At 48.3% G+C, this 18,752-nt stretch overlaps 1 protein-coding gene across 4 annotated transcripts in view; it reads right to left on the reverse strand.

Moving 5' to 3' along the window:
• Nucleotides 1–18,752, reverse strand: part of LOC146855301 (synaptotagmin-1) — a 4,118,085-nt gene that overhangs the window by 2,893,065 nt on the left and 1,206,268 nt on the right. The window lies entirely within an intron of this gene.

An 18,752-nucleotide genomic window follows, 5' to 3' on the forward strand; every position in this document is an offset into this window, starting at 1 on the left:
AGAAGTAAGATAATTGCAGAAAGAGGCATGTGAGGTACAGAAAGAGGCAAGAGAGGTGCATAAAATGGCAAGAGGACTGCAGAAAGAGGCAAGAGGATTCAAAAAAGGGAAGAAGAATGCATAAAGAAGCAAGAGTTGCAGAAAGAAGCAAGAGAAGTGCAGAAAGAGGCAAGAGAGGTACAGAAAGTGGTAGGAGGGGTACAAAAAGAGGCAAAAGAAGTGCAGAAAGAAGCAACAGTAGTACAGAAAGAGGCAAGAGAGGTGCAGAAAGAGGTAGGAGGGGTACAAAAAGAGGCAAAATGGGTGTAGAAAGAAGCAAGAGAGGTACAGAAAGAAGCAAGAAAAGTGCAAAAAGAAGCAACAGGGGTGCAGAAAGAGGCTAGAGTGGTGCAGAAAGATGCAAGAGAAGTGTAGAAAGAAGCAACAGAGGTACAGAAAGAGGCAAGAAAGGTGCAGAAACAGGCAGGAAATGTGCAGAAAGAGGGAACAGGGGTGCAGAAAGAGGCATGGGATGTCGAGAAAGAGGGGCACAGAAAGAGGCAAGAGGGGTACAGAAAGAAGCAAGTGAGGTACAGAAAGAAGCAATAGAGGTGCAGAAAGATGCAAGAGAGGTGCTGAAAAAATCAAGAGAAGTGCAGAAAGAGGCAAGAGAATTGGTGAAAGAAGCAACAGAGGTATAGAAAGAAGTAAGAGAAGTGCAGAAAGAGGCATGTGAGGTACAGAAAGAAGCAAGTGAGGTGCATAAAATGACAAGCGAACTGCAGAAAGAGGCAAGAGGATTCAAAAAAGGGAAGAAGAATGCATAAATAAGCAAGAGAGTTGCAGAAAGAAGCAAGAGAAGTGCAGAAAGAGGCAAGAGAGGCACAGAAAGGGGGAAGAGGGTACAGAAAGAGACAACAGGGGTGTAGAAAGAAGCAAGAGATGTGCAGGAAGTTGCAAGAGAGGTGCAGAAAGAGGTTGGAGGGATACAAAAAGAGTCAAAAGGAGTGCAGAAAGAAGCAACAGCAGTACAGAAAGAGGCAAGAGCGGTGCAGAAAGAGGTAGGAGGGGTGCAAAAAGAGGCAAAATGGGTGTATAAAGAAGCAAAAGAGGTACAGAAAGAAGCAAGAGAAGTGCAAAAAGAAGCAACAGGGGTGCAGAAAGAGGCTAGAGGGGTGCAGAAAGAAGCAAGAGAAGTGCAGAAAGAAGCAACAGAGGTGCAGAAGGAGGCAAACTAATTGCAGAGAGAGGCAAGAGAGTTTCAGAAACAGGCAAAAGGGGTTTAGAAAGAGGGAACAGGTGTGCAGGCAGCAGCAAAAGAGGTGCAGGAAGACTGAAGAGGGGTGCTGAAAGAGGCAAGAGGGATTCATAAATTTGCAACAGAGGTGCAGAAAGAAGCAAGAGCAATGCGGAATTACCCAACAGAGGTGCCGAAAGAGGCAAGAGTGGTACTGAAAGAGGCAAGTGAAATGCAGAAAGAAGCAAAATAGGTGCAGAAAGAGGCAAGAGAACAGCAGAAAAAGGCAAGAGAGGTACACAAAGAGGAAGGAGAGGTGCACAAAGAGGCAAAAGGGGTACAGAAGGAGACATGAGAGGTGCAGAAATAAGCAAGAGAAGTGCAGATAGAAGCAACAGAGGTGCTGAAAGAGGCAAGAGAAGGCAGAAAGAAGCGACAGCGGTGCAGAAAAAGGCAAGAGAGGTGCAGAAACAGGTAGGAAAGGTGCAAATAGATGGAACAGGGGTACAGAACGTGGCAAGTGGGATACAGAAATTTCCAAAGGAGGTGCAGTAATAAGCAAGAGCAGTGCAGAAAGAACCAACAGAGGTGCTGAAAGAGACAAGAAGGATGCAGAAAAGGGCAAGAGAAGTGCAGAAATAAGCAACAGACGCAGAAAGATACAATAGAGGTGCAGAAAGAGGCAAGAGAGATGCAGAAAGAAGCAAGTGAGGAGTAGAATGAAGCAAGAGAGGTGCAGAAAGAAGAGGTTGAGGTTCAGAAAGAGGCAAGAGAAGAGCAGAAAGTGGCACGTGAAGTGCAGAAAGAGTCAAGAGAGGTACAGAAAGAGGCTTGAGAAATGCAGAAAGAGGCAGGAGAAGTGCAGAAAGAGGCAAGAGAGGTGCAGAAGGAAGAGAATGCAGTGTAGAAAAAGGCAAGAGAGGTTCAGAAAGACGCAAGAGAGGTTCAGAAATAGGCAATGGAACTGCAGAAACAGGCAAGAGAAATGCACAAAGAGGCAATTGAGGAGCAGAAAGAGGCAAGAGAGGTTTAGAAAGATGCAAGAGAAGTGTAGAAAGAGGCAAGACAAGTGCATAAAGAGGCACTTGAGGTGCAGAAAGAGGCAAGAGAGGTACAGAAAGAGGCTTGAGAAATGCAGAAAGAGGCAGGAGAAGTACAGAAAGAGGCAAGAGAGGTGCAGAAGGAGGAGAATGAGGTGTAGAAAGAGGGAAGCGAGGTTCAGAAAGAGGCAAGAGAGGTACAGAAAGAGGCAAGGGAACTGCAGAAACAGGCAAGAGACATGCACAAAGAGGCAAGTGAGGAACAAGAAGAGGCAAGCGAGGTGTAGAAAGAAGCAAGAGAAATGCAAAAAGAGGCAAGTGAGGTGCAGAAAGAGGCAAGAGAGGTGCAGAAAGTGGTAAGAGATCTGCAGAAGAAAGCAACTGATTTACGGAAAGAGGCAAGTTAGGTGCAGAAAGAAGCAAGAGAAGTGAAGAGGCAAGTGAAGTGCAGAAAGAAGACAGTGAGGTGCACAAAGAGGAAGAGAGGTGCAGAAAGAAGCAAGAGAAATGCAGAAAGAGGCAAGAGAGACACAGAAAGAAGAGAGGTTTGTGCACCATTTGTACCAGTTTAACGTCCACATTTTGCAATAAGTAACACATGAACATTCTAGCTGTGCAAAGGGCCTTCCACCACGCTGTAACACATGACGCTCCATTTTTGGGAACATTTGAGCCATTTGAGCTAGAAACAAGGCTTTTTTTGTTCAAATCTGTAGATTAGGCAGCAGATGATGGAATATTTGGCAAATGCAGGAAATGTTTAATTATGTGAAAATTGGTGCAGCCGAACAGTCACATAATTCCATTGGCCCAGCTCATACCTCCGACTAGGTCCAGAAGTGCTCTTCAGTGGTACCTTCTTTGTTTGTGTCTCATTGAGTTAATAGTTTAGCTTCTATGGAAATGAGGAAGACTAAACCTGAGGTTACCACTCCACAACACAGACAACAATACCACATAATTACTCTCCTAACACATAATCCCACTCCACATATTTCCTAGACACTAAATACCACATATTTTCTATTCGCATAATTTCACTGCACAACAAACCACATAATTCCACTACACACAACGTACATCCACTCTACACCAACAAATATTAGTAAATATCTTTTACATATACAACGCCAATAGGAAATGCGAGACCTATAACATTACAAATGCTTCTTTAACTGGTAGTTGTTTTTGCAGAGTGGTGCAGAAAGGGGTCTAGGACTCTGACCAGTGCTCAGGAATTCTGCTGCGTAGGACTTACAGGAGGTACCAGGAGGGCTTCTTGGCCCCCAATGTCCCTCAGGAGTAAAGTGGACTTCATTCCCCAACCAGTACTGTGCCAGGTGGTGAGGAAATTCGATTTTCGATCACGATCGCATTGAGCCGCCATTTTGTGCTCTGCCGCCATTTTGTTTTGCCCTCGTGCCCTTGTGTTGCAGCACGACGAACAAAGTCTTTTCTGCTTTTCCTGCAATATTGTGTCAAAATAGCCTTGTGCCTCTGTTTACGAAGCTGGTGTTAGAGACTGGCCGAGTACACTAATCCCTGTCTGGTTCTTCTAATCCCTGTCTTAACTATTTGTTGGTTCACACTATTCTCTCCTGACTTTATCTTATCTTCTGGCCTTCGCTGTCCTCCGCTTGTATTCTCTTGTTTCACTACTGTCCTCCAAAACCCACAAACGTATCTCGCCACCTGCAAACCAGTTACAAACATGTTAATACCTCAACCTGTGGGAGGAATAGCAAACACCGTTGGAGGAGAGGCTTCTTCGAGTTACTCGATATCTTTGTTTTTCAACCTTCTCTATTGGACACGTTCTGTCTTTAACCTTACCTTATTGGTCCTCTATGTATGTTTTAGGTGTGTTCTTTGTTAATGTATATGTTATCTACGTACTATATAAGATTGTGCACCACGGAGTGAAGTGGCAGTCTCCTGAGAACATACTGTGTGTACTTCTAGGACAACTGTACTAGCTGCAGCTAATAAAATCTGATCTTTTACGCCGACAGAGTCGTGTCTCTGTTAGCTGAAGCAGGAGAACCCAGGAGATTAAGGCGTACCCTGCGCCGCCAGGTCCAAAAGGTTCTGGTTCTTCAGTGGTGTGTTTGCAGAGTAGTGGAGAAAGGGTGTGCGTGGCCTCCGAAGACCGCTTAGCAATCCCACTGTGTGGGACTTATTGGAGGTAATAGGAGAGGCAGTTGGCCCCCACCGACAACCTTAGGGGCCAACTGCCCCTCCTATTACCTCAAGTAAGTCCCACACAGCTCAATTGCTACGTTGTCATATCAGGACACGCTCCCTTTCCCCACCACTCTGCAAACGCACTCTCTGGCGTGCTCTTGGATGGGGATAAAAGTCCCCTTCGCTGCTGGGGCTCCTTAGGGGCCAAATAGCCTACCTGATACCTCCAGTATGCCCCAGATAGTGGGATAGCTGATAGGTGGACACAGGCCATGCCCCCTTTGCCCACCCATCTGTAAACACGCCTCCTGGCATGCTCTTGTTGGGGGAGGAAGTCCCCTTGCCAACTGAGGGTCCCTGGGGCCAACTAGCCCACCAGGCACCTCCAGTAAGCCCCACACAGCTGAATTGCTGAGAGTGGTCCAAGGCCACACACCCTTTTTACACCACTCTGCAAACGTGCCTCCTGGCGCACTGCTGCTCAGGGGATGAAGTACGCTTGTCTATCAGAGGTGCTCCTGCCCTGCCATAGCAAACAGCAATATCCCGGGGGTGGGCACCCCAGGACATTGCAGGGGCTGGCACTGGGGGGGGGGTTGCGCTCCCCAGGGCCAAAAAGGGCTCCAGGAGTGGGGCCGGGTGGCCCCCCTCCCAACATGTAAATAACCCCGGGGAGGTGGTGGTCCCCAGGCCGGGCGTTTGATATGGACCCCGTATTTACTCAAGCCCCCCCACACTTTGATTTTGAAAATAGCCCCATGGAGGTGGCAGTCCCCGGGACTGCGGGGGGCCACACGGCCCCCGCCTTTTAAAACATGCAGCCCCGGGGAGGTGGTGGTCCTTTTAAACACTTGGTTTATCCTTTTGTCATCAAAAACCCATGGAATTTACGCAGACACGCATCAACCTTTTTAAATTTACTCGAAAGCTTAAACTGCATAAGTATTTCAAAATGAAGCCAGCAATCAGCAGGCCAAAGAAATCAAGCCATGTCCAGAAGGGTACAGACATCTTAACTGGGAAAGATCTAAACACCATGGCGATCTTGGAGAACCTGAGTACAGATGAAGTATCTGTCGATGAGACAACTCTAGGTTTGACCCAACAAGTGGCTTTAGATGGAGTGGACAGGATGGAGGACGGAGTTCATTCAAACCCACTTCACAATTTCTTCCACAGATACCGGTAGATGCAATAGACATTTTTGCCGAATCAGTAACTAGATACCTGGTGCATCTCCAACAACGCAAACAGGGCGGTTTGAAAACGCTCACAAACTTTTCTAGGGAACAACAAGCTGCTTTGATTGATCTATGCCAAGATACATCGATAATATGTAAGCCATCCGACAAAGGTGGTAACATTGTCTTACAGACGAGTGAACAGTACAATGCAGAGGCCCACCGACAGCTGTCCGATGACCACTGTTATGAGAAAATCAATGTGTGAGAAGTTGGCTTGATATATGCTGTCCACTAGTTATAGTGGGAACCTTGTATCAGTCCAAACAACCCCTTATGGTGATAGGTTAAAGACAACCTTTATTGAAAGCTATCCTAGTGGTAGCTATGGAGAGCAGCCTTCAGGCTAAGTCTTGAAGGAATGTAAAGCAGCTTGTTTTGCCAGTCTAGAATCTCTTGAATGAGCAAATGAAAAGACAACCACACCAGTTATATATTTAAAATATACGTATTTAAGATAAAACACACCCCTCTAGTCTCTTTATGAGGTTGGAGTTCAAAGTACTTAATTTACAAGTCAGTATTCAAAAGTATTAGCACAAATACACGTTTGGGCCATAGGGGCGTACAAAACCATATACCAATAAAATGGTATAAGAACCACAACTGAACTAGACACAAGGCCTATAGCCTGTAGAAGTGCTTGGACTACAAGGAACCACCCAAGGTAGTGACACAGGGGACCACACGGGGGACGCGTTCAGTGTGAGAACACAGCCGCGAATTGACGCTTACTTCTATGGGGAAAGTCGTGGTTGGAAATTTAGAGTTTAAGGACACTTAGAGGATATCTACGAGTGAACCCTTTTGGACTTAGAGATGTCTAGGGCCAACACCCATGGGAGCACCGGAGTACTCGAGTTACCTCACCCAGGGAAGCGGGGTGCATAGGTGTCAAATGGTGTCGGGTCGCGTCGCTGTTTTCAATGGAAGCTGCTCAGGAAGTGCTGCTACCGTGAAGAGGAGAAGTGTCCGGAGAGATCCAAGCCTGGATCTAGGATGGAAGGAACCTGAAAGCAGAGAGGACAGTGTCTGGGTCACCTACCATTGACCCAGGGCACGATAGTCCAATGCCCACAGATGTGAGGTGCTTCAGGTGAGTTGACAGGTGTCTTGATTGTTCAGCAACAAGGTCCACGAGGCGTTGACTACAACCAGGAGCTGGATTCGGGCTGTCCCACAAAGTCTGTCGAGTGCTGCTGTGTCGGCGACCAGATTGGACCTTGGACCATTCCTTGGCAACGGCAAGTCACTTGGAAATAGAAAAAGGACATCGGTGCAGACCAGCAAGGTCTGGGGGACTCACCCAGCAAGGGTAAGTCGGGGCACATCTAGAGCAACCAGGAAAGCTCAATCAGAAGAGGAGTTGCCTTCGTGGGGACCTACGAGCCAACGGGCTAGCGATCGTAAAGGAACCTCGAGCAGTCGCACTTGAAACTGGCAAACGGGTCACTCGTGGAGTGGAGGCCAGCAATCTTTGGTGCAGGAGGTGCTCAAGGCTGGGGCTACTCGGAGCCCAAAGCAAAACTTTGAGGAAGACCAGGAAGATGATGGATCAGCAAAATATCACGGTGTCCAGGGGTCATGGTTCCACGTCACACACGATAGCCACGGGCCTCAGCTTTGCTGTGCACTCAGGGTATCCTCTGGGAAGTCTGGAAATCTACCTCTGGGGATGCAGAGACTTTGGCATCTAGCGGGAGCTTCAGAATTGCAGACCGGACAGTTGCTTCTTTGGTGCCTGCCAAGCAGGGGAGTCACTCCTTGACCCCAAGGGAGATTTCTTCAGTCTTCTAGTTAAAGTAGAACGTCGAAGGTCCAGGATATATGTTGCAGAGTTTCATCCAGGGTAATCTAAAGTTGCAAGGACTGGGTTCCCATACTTATACAAAGTTTGGGGGTTGGACATACTCTAGGGACCCACCTATGGGAGGGTTTGGAAAGAGGGGTGGTTACACCCATTTCCTTTGTCCAGTTTCACACCAGAGCAGGGGCAGGTAGCCCCTGCAACCGGTTTGAACTGGACTATGCACATGGACACCAATTGTGCATCCAGTGCAGGACTTCAAAGCACAAGAGAGTGCTCCCGCCCAGCCCCAATACACATCTTCCTGTCTGGGGAGGTGGTTACACCTCCCTGGGACAGGAAACCTATTGTCCAGGCCTCCCCTGCTGGAGTTTCGGTCAGCAGCAGGAGGCCAGACCCGTGTCTGTGGCAGTGGCATTCATTTTGTGATGCCAGGGCTTCTGAAAGTCTTTACCGGGTAGACCAGTATGAACATGTCTCTCCCTCTAGAAGGGTGGAATACTACCCCCGCTGCCAGAACTGGTGGGGGGCAGTATTTCAAAGCATTTGACACCAAACACAACATGTTTCCGTGTAGCCAGTCCAAAGTTAGCATTTACCGCGAGGTTATACTGCACTTAAGAGTATATGGTCAGGCTACACCACAAACAGCATCAGAGGAGGTACTCCAAATGCTGCAGAGGGGCTCTGCTCATGCAGGGGCACCCGCTCACATAAAAACCAAGCACTTTGCCTTCAGGATGGTTAAGGCCTGCCATAGGAGTGACTTATAGGTTTTATATGTGTGTGCAATGTTAGTGATATAGTGTCGCGATCACTCGACGAGGACAGCAGAACTACAACACCCAGAATGCTCTGGGGCGCGGAGGACGAACTCGCGCTCATCCCGGAAGTAGAAAAGGACGCCTCCCCCACTAGGAGGCGCTTGACAATCGTTTTGAACTCCTTTGAATGAGAGCCCCGACGAGGAAGCTCGTCCCCTAGACGCCGACGTTACTCCGGATTGATATTCACGAAGAACAGCCCCAGCGCGCTGTCCTTCGCTGCTGGATTGTTTCCCGCGTTCCGAAAACTAGAGGAGCCGACGGAAGCTTCGCCGGATTTCTCCCCTCTGACTTTCAGCAGACGCTGCGTAGAGACGCAGGAACCCGGAGCTGAGTCCTACCTCCGTTTCTCCGCTCCCGTTGTGTCGGAACAACGGTCGAGCGCTACGAAAGGCTTTGAGTCTTCAAGGCGCCTCCATAAGAGAGGCGAGCGAGCCATCTATGATTTTTGACCCCGTAATACCCCCCTTTTTTCCCGTTTGACTCCTGAGCTGTGAGGAAACCGCTTGGAGCCCGGAGGGGGATTCATCCAAGGCACATCACCGCTTGAGTGAGAGAGGGTGAGAGACAAGACGCCGGATTGTAGGGGGATAAAAACCCTCCCTTGTCTTCTCACCGCTCTGACACTGCCCCAAGCTGTACTCTCCCCGAGGGGATTTCGTCTTCAGACCGCACGACTAGTATTGGGACCTGTGAAAGGCGCCAGAACCCAGGGGACCCACAGTGAGTACCGGGACAGAGGGATTGGGGTTGCTAGAGGTTCGAATTGGGTCCTCCCCTTTAACACCTGTCTACTTTCTCGTCCCTAGAGGCCTTTCTTGGGAGACCCGTTGTTGTTCCTGTCGTGACCACCCTCAGACGACTATCCCTACCCCTTCGTTTCTGTTTCCCTCTTTCCCCTGTTTTCCCCCGCTGGGTCCCGTGCACTGCATAGGCTGTTTTGTCGCAGTGGGCAGGAGCTGGAGAGGGAAGGAAGGGATAGGCATCAATACCTCATCGTTCCTGCTGGCTGGCTCAGGTTAGTGGGTTGTGCATGTACTACCTCTGACACTCTGACTCTGTTGCGACAGATTGTCAAGCCCAAGATAGTATCCCAGCCCGAACGATGGATACCAACGTGGTCCTCACCTCTCTGGTGGAGAGCCTAACGGCACTTCAAGTTGAGGTACAGGCATCCCGCGCCGAAAACAGAGACCTTAGAACAGAATTAGGTACCCTGCGTAGAGAAGTAGCTGGAATATCCCGCCAAGGGAGATCTGAGGCCAGGAGTCCATACATTAAAGACTGGACGCTGCCTCCTCCAGGTATGGCGCAACAAGCAGGCCAGTTAAAAGGGAACGGGGACTTTTCCCTACGGAGCACCGCTCCAGTCACAGATTCAGTCCCCGCAGTACATGTGCTACAGAGTACGAGTATACCTTTGGCCCCCCCCGAAAGGTTCTATGGTGAGCCCAAGAAATTCGAAACCTTCCTAAACCAATGTAGGTTACACTTTCTCTGTAAGCCTGCGGTCTTCCAGGATGAAGCGGCAAAAACAGCGTTCATGATGTCCTACATGGGAGGTAACGCAGCCAGTTGGACAATACCCCTGATGGAAAGAAATGACCCTGTGCTACATCACTTTGCTAATTTTTGCGCTGAAATGAGGAAGCTATTCGACCGCAAATCGCACATGTTAACACTGGACCGAGAATTGATATCCCTGAAACAGGGATCACAAGATCTCCTTACGTACATCACCTCGTTCAACCGCCTGGTGGTGGAGACAGACTGGCCACAAGAGAAACGCACCTCCCTTTTTTATCAAGGATTGCGAGGGGAGTTAAAAGACGTTCTGTCCCAAGTGGTGCAACTCCCCCCTACGTGCGAGGAATTCATCTCACTCACGGTCCAATTGGAGCACAGGCTGTTGGAACGGAAGGGTGATCGAACCAGAGGGGAAAACCGTTTCCCGTACGTACGACCAAAAGTCGCCCAGGTTGACTCCCCGAAACTCCCGGATACTACTGAACCAATGCAAATCGGGGGAATAAAAGGACCCCTGACTACAGAGGAAAGAGAAAGACGTAGAAACATGAAGCTATGTCTCTACTGTGGAAAGAGTGGACACTTCATCAGAGAGTGCCGTTCCAGAACCCGTCTCACCGACAAAACGGGCAACGGGCGCATGCAAGTATCCGCAGTACATCAAGAAGAGACGTCGGAAAACTAGAAAGCCCGAGTCTGGAAGAGATCCCCAGACCGGGTAGCAAACAGGCTGTGATCTCCCCTGTCATCGCTAACACTACCCAGCCAGCAGTAGCACATATCAACGTAGGAGTTACTCTCTGGATATCCTCAACTACACCCCTAGACGTACCGGCTATGTTGGATTCCGGTGCAACAGGAAATTATATCGACATTCGCTATGCGAAAACCATTGGAGTTCCAACAGTGAAGAAGCCGCTCCCAGAAGAAGTCAAGGCGGTAGATGGTACTGCACTGTCTTCTGGACCCGTCCTCTATCAGACAGCATCTCTTCTCATGAGAGTGGGTATTGCGCATTACGAATACATCTGTTTCGATCTGATTGATGCACCTCATTTTCGGCTCATATTGGGTATGCCCTGGCTCACCTTACATGATCCGGTTATTAAGTGGGCAGAACGCTCTGTCACCTTGCAATCAGAACATTGTGTGAATCATTGCACGGACCAAGTTATCCGCCAAGGAGAGACAGGCATCTCTCAAGCAAGCCTTCTGGCGTCCGAGTGTAAGGAAACAGGGTTTTGTTGTACCACTACCATACCAGAAATCTACCACGAATACCTTACTGTTTTTGACAAACAAAAGGCTACTCAACTCCCCCCTCATCGCGCGTACGACTGTCAAATAGACCTCGTTCCAGGGGCCACAATTCCCTGTAGTCGAGTATACGCCCTCACAGAACCTGAAACGCAGTACCTCCAACAGTATCTTGCAGAGAACCTGGCCTCAGGCTTCATCAGGCACTCCTCCTCCCCCGCTTCGTCCCCACTCTTTTTCATACCGAAGAAGGATTGTGCTGAACTACGGCCGTGTATTGACTTCAGGGCGCTCAATCGAATTACGATCAAAAATAGGTATCCCCTACCATTGATTCCGGTACTACTAGACCAACTAAAGGGAGCCCGATGGTTCACGAAATTGGACTTACGGGGGGCCTACCATTTGGTACGTGTGAAAAGCGGGGATGAGTGGAAGACGGCATTTAGAACAAAATTCGGCCTGTATGAATACCTGGTGATGCCGTTTGGGCTGTGTAACGCCCCAGCGGCCTTTCAGTTTTTTATGGACGAGGTACTCAGAGGGTTCCTGGAGACGTTCTGTGTGGTGTACATAGACGATATCCTGGTCTATTCAACCACCCCAGAGGATCATGAAGTACATGTGAAGGCAGTACTGGACAGGCTACAACAACATTCCTTATTCGCCAAACTAGAGAAATGCTTATTTCATGTGGAAGAGGTAGCCTTTTTGGGGTACATCATAAACGCGCAGGGGTTTCAGATGGATCACGGCAAGGTCAGCGCGATTACTGACTGGGAGGCCCCTCGTACCGTAAAAGCGGTCCAGAGATTCTTGGGGTTCGCTAATTACTATCGGCGGTTCATAAGAGACTTCTCCAAGATCATTAAACCCATATCTAGCCTCTTACGAAAGAACACCCCCTTCCGATGGGGAATGGACGCCGACCAAGCCTTCCGGGCCCTGAAGGACAAGTTCACGCAAGCCCCGATTCTCAGACATCCAGACACCCACCTACCGTTTGTGGTCGAAACCGACGCATCACAATATGCCATCGGCGGAGTACTATCGCAACGGCATCCGGAAACCGGGCAGCTTCATCCCGTTGCCTATTACTCGAAGAAACTGACCCCTTGTGAAACCAACTATACTGTCACCGACAAGGAGTTACTGGCGATCAAAAGAGCCTGTGAGGAATGGAGACATTACCTCATGGGGGCACGCCACACAGTGGAGATTTATACAGACCACCGGAATTTACTCTTCTTAACGACAGCAAAGGCCCTGACACCCAGACAGTTGCGCTGGTCGCTTTTTTTTTCCGATTATGATTTCGTTATTAAATACCGCCCTGGAACGCAACATGGGAAGGCAGATGCTTTATCGAGACCCGAAGAAACAGACAGCTGCACAAGAACGGAAGATGAAACACCTCCGCTGATCATCCCAGATCAAAAGGAGCCAGTCCTGGCAATCGCCCTGATCACCCCACAGGAATTCCTAGATGACCTGAAAGAAGCAGTAGCAAACGTGGATGCACGAACCTGGATTCAGGAACAACCCGAGCACCGCCATGAAAAGGATGACTATCTGTATCACTTCCATGCCTTATATGTGCCAAACCCTCGTCTTCAACATCGAGTACTCCAGTGGACACACGATGCCCCACTGGGAGGTCATGGAGGCATCAATAAGACTATTTCGAGCCTCGAAAGATCCTTCTGGTGGCCTACCTTACGAAAAGACACGCAGGACTACGTAAAAACCTGTTCGATCTGTGTACAAAGCAAGGCGCTTCATACAAGACCCGTGGGGTTATTACGACCAATCCCTATTCCCCCTCGACCATGGCACACCATCTCGATGGATTTCATTGTCGAAATGCCCCCCTGCGAAGGATACACCGTAATACTAGTACTGGTCGACCACTTAACGAAGATGGGACACTTCATCCCGCTGCGGAAACTCCCTTCCTCTGCTGACCTTGCTCAAGTGTTTCTCCAACATGTCATAAAAGCGCATGGAATCCCGAGTATCTTGATCACAGATAGAGGGTCACAATTCACATCCAAATTCTGGAAGGCACTCTGCGAAACCCTCTCCATCGATATGCGAACCTCCACGAGCTTCCATCCGCAAACCGATGGAAAAACAGAACGCTTAAATCAGACCCTTGAGCAATACTTGCGATGTTTCACGTTACAAAATCCTATACAGTGGTACCCATTACTCTGGATGGCAGAATTCGCGTATAATAACGCGGATCACTCCACCTTGGGGTGTTCTCCCTTCTTTTGCCTTTATGGCTATCATCCCAACATGCTCCCTTTTGACTGGCCAGCGCGATCCAACCTTCCTAGCATCCAAGAACATCACATGCACCTACAGGCAGTACTGATAGAAGCCAAGCGGAATTTGGCTGCTGCCCAGGCCACTCACAAACGGTACGCAGACAGAAAGAGGGAGGAAGAACCTCAGTACAAAGTAGGGGATAGAGTATGGTTATCAACACGTAACCTCAAGTTGAAGGGGGTAGAGAAGCTTAAACCCAAATACATAGGCCCGTACAGTATCGAGAGAATAGTGAATCCTGTAGCGATGAAGCTTTCCCTACCCGAGGCCTGGCGTATACATCCTGTCTTCCACGTGTCCTTACTCCAACCCTGCCCAGCAGACACAAGGCTCCCGGTGAGACCACCTCCCGTAGACATAGACGGACAGGAGGAGTACGAAGTACAAGAACTCCTAGATTCCCGTATTATAAAAGGGAGGGTCCAATATTTGGTGGATTGGAAAGGCTTCGGAGTGGAAGACAGAACCTGGGAACCGGCGCAGAATCTCCACTGCCCAGACCTCCTGGAAGCCTTCCATAGCACACATCCCGGGAAACCGGGTCGACCGCCGAGACGGCAGTCCTTGAGAGGGGGTTCTGTCGCGATCACTCGACGAGGACAGCAGAACTACAACACCCAGAATGCTCTGGGGCGCGGAGGACGAACTCGCGCTCATCCCGGAAGTAGAAAAGGACGCCTCCCCCACTAGGAGGCGCTTGACAATCGTTTTGAACTCCTTTGAATGAGAGCCCCGACGAGGAAGCTCGTCCCCTAGACGCCGACGTTACTCCGGATTGATATTCACGAAGAACAGCCCCAGCGCGCTGTCCTTCGCTGCTGGATTGTTTCCCGCGTTCCGAAAACTAGAGGAGCCGACGGAAGCTTCGCCGGATTTCTCCCCTCTGACTTTCAGCAGACGCTGCGTAGAGACGCAGGAACCCGGAGCTGAGTCCTACCTCCGTTTCTCCGCTCCCGTTGTGTCGGAACAACGGTCGAGCGCTACGAAAGGCTTTGAGTCTTCAAGGCGCCTCCATAAGAGAGGCGAGCGAGCCATCTATGATTTTTGACCCCGTAATACCCCCCTTTTTTCCCGTTTGACTCCTGAGCTGTGAGGAAACCGCTTGGAGCCCGGAGGGGGATTCATCCAAGGCACATCACCGCTTGAGTGAGAGAGGGTGAGAGACAAGACGCCGGATTGTAGGGGGATAAAAACCCTCCCTTGTCTTCTCACCGCTCTGACACTGCCCCAAGCTGTACTCTCCCCGAGGGGATTTCGTCTTCAGACCGCACGACTAGTATTGGGACCTGTGAAAGGCGCCAGAACCCAGGGGACCCACAGTGAGTACCGGGACAGAGGGATTGGGGTTGCTAGAGGTTCGAATTGGGTCCTCCCCTTTAACACCTGTCTACTTTCTCGTCCCTAGAGGCCTTTCTTGGGAGACCCGTTGTTGTTCCTGTCGTGACCACCCTCAGACGACTATCCCTACCCCTTCGTTTCTGTTTCCCTCTTTCCCCTGTTTTCCCCCGCTGGGTCCCGTGCACTGCATAGGCTGTTTTGTCGCAGTGGGCAGGAGCTGGAGAGGGAAGGAAGGGATAGGCATCAATACCTCATCGTTCCTGCTGGCTGGCTCAGGTTAGTGGGTTGTGCATGTACTACCTCTGACACTCTGACTCTGTTGCGACATATAGGTAACCTATACCACAGTAAGGGATGAAAGCACCACCTTACCTAGGCTGCAGTAGCAGACCTGTGGTGTCATTTTGGAGTGCTTCAAAGGGGTGGCATAATACATGCTTCAGCCCCTGGTAGGCCTTTGAGGTACCTAGGCCCTAGGCACATAGTATACCATATACTAGGGGGTTATAAGGCACTCCAGAATCCAATTGGAAACCATTTTAGAGAGAAAGCAGCTAGGCTGGGGTCCTGATTAGCAGGGCCACAGCCAGACTAAGGTCGAAAAACAGTGAAACACCAGCAAAAGGTGGGGGTACCCATGTGAAGAAGATCCTACTCTCCTACACAATGAGAGTCTTCAACCAAATAATTTCCAATTACCATCTGTTGATCCGTCGATGGTTCGAGTGCAACATGATAGAGACAGAGGAATATTTGTTTCTGAGATGTTTGAACCCTATGAATCCAACCTTTTACCACCTCCCTAAGGTGCATAAGGATAAGCTGAATCCTCCGGGGTGACCAATTGTTGCCTCTCAGGGTGGTCTGATGGAGCATATGTCTATTTATATAGACCATTTCCTTGCACAGCATGTTGAGAAATTGGTATCGGATATAAAAGACACTAAAGACTTCTTAGGACATAGCAATGAAGTAAGGTGGGAGGCAGATTTTCAATTCATGGTCTTAGATATCACAAGCTTAAATACATGCATAGCCCACAAAGACGCACTGAAGGCAGTGAAGTACTTTTCAGATAATCGCCCCCTTAAATATCTAGAGCATAATGCCATGATGATGTCTGTTATTGAATTTTGTCTGGAAAATAATATATTTCTCTTTCAGGATCAACATTTTAGACAAGTCTTAGGAATGGCCATGGGAACCTGCTTCGCCCCCAGCTAAGCAAATGTATTTGTGGGCTGGTGGGTGGAGCAGGTGGCCTGGGCCGTATGCAATAATACTTGGACAAAGAATGTCATTACTTGGGATCGATATATCGGTGACCTTTTCATCATTTGGAGGGGGCCAATTGAAATTGAAAGTGCTATATCGATGTATTGAACGTCAACACAGTGAATCTCAAGTATACAGGGGAAGTGAATTCTCAATCTGTCAACTATCTGGACCTGAATGTCTATATCTCGGAAGGCAGGCTATGCACAAGGCCATATAGAAAATCAACAGCGAGCAATTCTATTTTGCACGCCACTAGTAGCCACCCCAAAAAACTAATTGACAGCATCGCCTATGGGGAATTGATAAGATTAAAAAGAAACAGCTCAAATGAAACTGAGCTTCATTTGGCTGCAGAAGCCAGAAGGAGACGTTTTCGCCTAAGTGGATATAGCAATTTGGTCCTGACTCAAGCACTTAAAAGAACCAATTCACAGGCTAGATCTGACCTGCTGAAATAAACTTCCAAAAATAATGCTAAGTAGCTCTGCTGACCTGGTTCTCTGGCTCTAAAGCAGCTCTGCTGACCTGGTTCTCTCCCTCTAAAGCAGCTCTGCTGACTAGGCCTGGGCAAAAATTTCGTTCCGTTCGCGGAAATTGCGATAATTTGACATTTTTGCGTTCCGCGGAGAGCGCGAAAATGTCAAAAATTCCGGTTTCCGCAGCTTGGCGATAATTTGTTTCTTGCTCGCGCTGTAAAATAATACATTCTCGCGCGCGTGCGATCGCCTTACCTGAATCCCTGCGTTCGCCGACAAGTTTTCTTGATCCGGTCGCGTTCTCCATGAGATGTTGTATTGTTTTTAGCCATTTGCGCTGTCTCGCGACAGTTCGCGCCCGCAGTGACGTCATGCGTCGCGCGATCACGTCTTTCTTCTCGCGATCATGCACCGCGAGAACAACTCAAAACAAGATGGCCACGCCCGCAAGCAACCACATGGGTAAGTTGGCGACCCGCAACCATGCAGAAAATCTCGCGAACATGCCGGAAAAAAACTTCCGCATCTTCGCGATATTTCTGCTTGTTTGCGATAATTTTAAACATTCTCGCGATAATTTGCGAAGGTTAATTCCGCAAATTCCGCCCACCCCTACTGCTGACCTGGTTTCTCTAGCTCTACAGCAGCTCTGCTGACCTGGTTCTCTGGCTCTAAAGCAGTTCTGCTGACCTGGTTCTCTCCCTCTAAAGCAGCTCTGCTGACCTGGTTTCTCTAGCTCTACAGCAGCTCTGCTGACCTGGTTCTCGGCCCCTAGAGCAGCTTTTCTGACCTGGGTCTCTGGCTCTGGAGCAGCTCTGCTGACCTGGGTCTCTGGTTCTAGAGCAGCTCTGCTGACATGCTTCTTAGGCTCTAGAGCAGCTCTGCTGACCTGGTTCTCTGACTCTACACCGGCTCTGCTGACCTGGTTTCTCTGGCTCTACAGCAGCTCTGCTGACCTGGTTCTCTGCGCTCACGATGCATGCACCCAACTTCGCAAAAATATATTTAAAAATAATATAAGTTTATTATAAGTACAAATATATTATTGTTATGAATATCTTAGATAATCTCTTGCCCTAATATGTATATTAAAGACACATACATATAATTTTGGAACATAAATTGTTTTTGCGGGAGTCACGCACCCAGTGCGCCCCAGCATGTATATGATGTCACGCGGGACACGCCACAGCGCAAGCATCTCCTACCGTAATGCGCTTGTGTCGCGAATGCGCGGGAGCAGGAGTCGCGGATTGGTCGCATACCAATCGCGCATATCACGTAATATTAAATGTATATGATGTAACTGAAAAACACGCAGCCGTCGCACACCGTGCGCGGATCCTTCACAACTTTTCTAAAATGGCGGCTAGAATCCGCGCACCCACCGTGATGTGTACACTTTGAGTGTGCGACTACGAAAAAAATTGGTAAAAAAGTTTTTTTTAAAGAAAATAATATAAATATATTAAAATAAAAAATGAAAACAACATTTTTTATCAATATATCAGTTTGAATGTTTTTAAAAAATTTATTTTTGCAATTTTCAGAAAAATATATTAATGAATAACATATTTATAAATAAACTGTTAAAAAACTATAGAAAATCAGTACAAAAAAATAGGTATAACTACTATCACACTTAAAAATTAGCATTTAAAAAAAACCTTTGATATTCACTGAAAAAAACCATAGGTTTCAGAGACGTTATAGTTATAAATTAGCATTTAAAAAAGCTTTGAAATTCACTGAAAAAAACATAGGTTTCAGAGATGTTATAGTTAGAAATTAGCATTTAAAAAACCTTAGAAATTCACAGAAAAAAACATAGGTTTCAGGGGTGTTATAGTTAGCTGGCCATTTCACTCATACAAAACCATTGAAATTCCTCCATTATAGTTGGTTCTGCTAACTATAATGCTAACACTGCTGATGATGTCACATATTGCATGATTCATGACATGGTCAGTGACATCACTGATGACTAAGTTGGAACTAGAGGGTAAAAGATCAAAGCGCCAACTGAGGACATCTAGTTGCACAAGACTGGGTTAAAGTAAAAAAATATGGATGGCGGCTATGGAGCACTAGTCGGATACAAAAAAGGATTGGGCCCAGTCTGCCCCTTGACCTTCAGACTTGAAATAAACTTCATCACAAATGTGCTAAGAAGGTAAAGTTTAGCAGGGCAAGGCTGCAGGCAATGGCCGAGGAAGAGGCGTAGTAATCG

The sequence above is a fragment of the Triturus cristatus genome, chromosome 4_1 (genome assembly GCF_964204655.1).
Source record: "Triturus cristatus chromosome 4_1, aTriCri1.1, whole genome shotgun sequence".
Classification (NCBI taxonomy): Eukaryota; Metazoa; Chordata; class Amphibia; order Caudata; family Salamandridae; genus Triturus; species Triturus cristatus.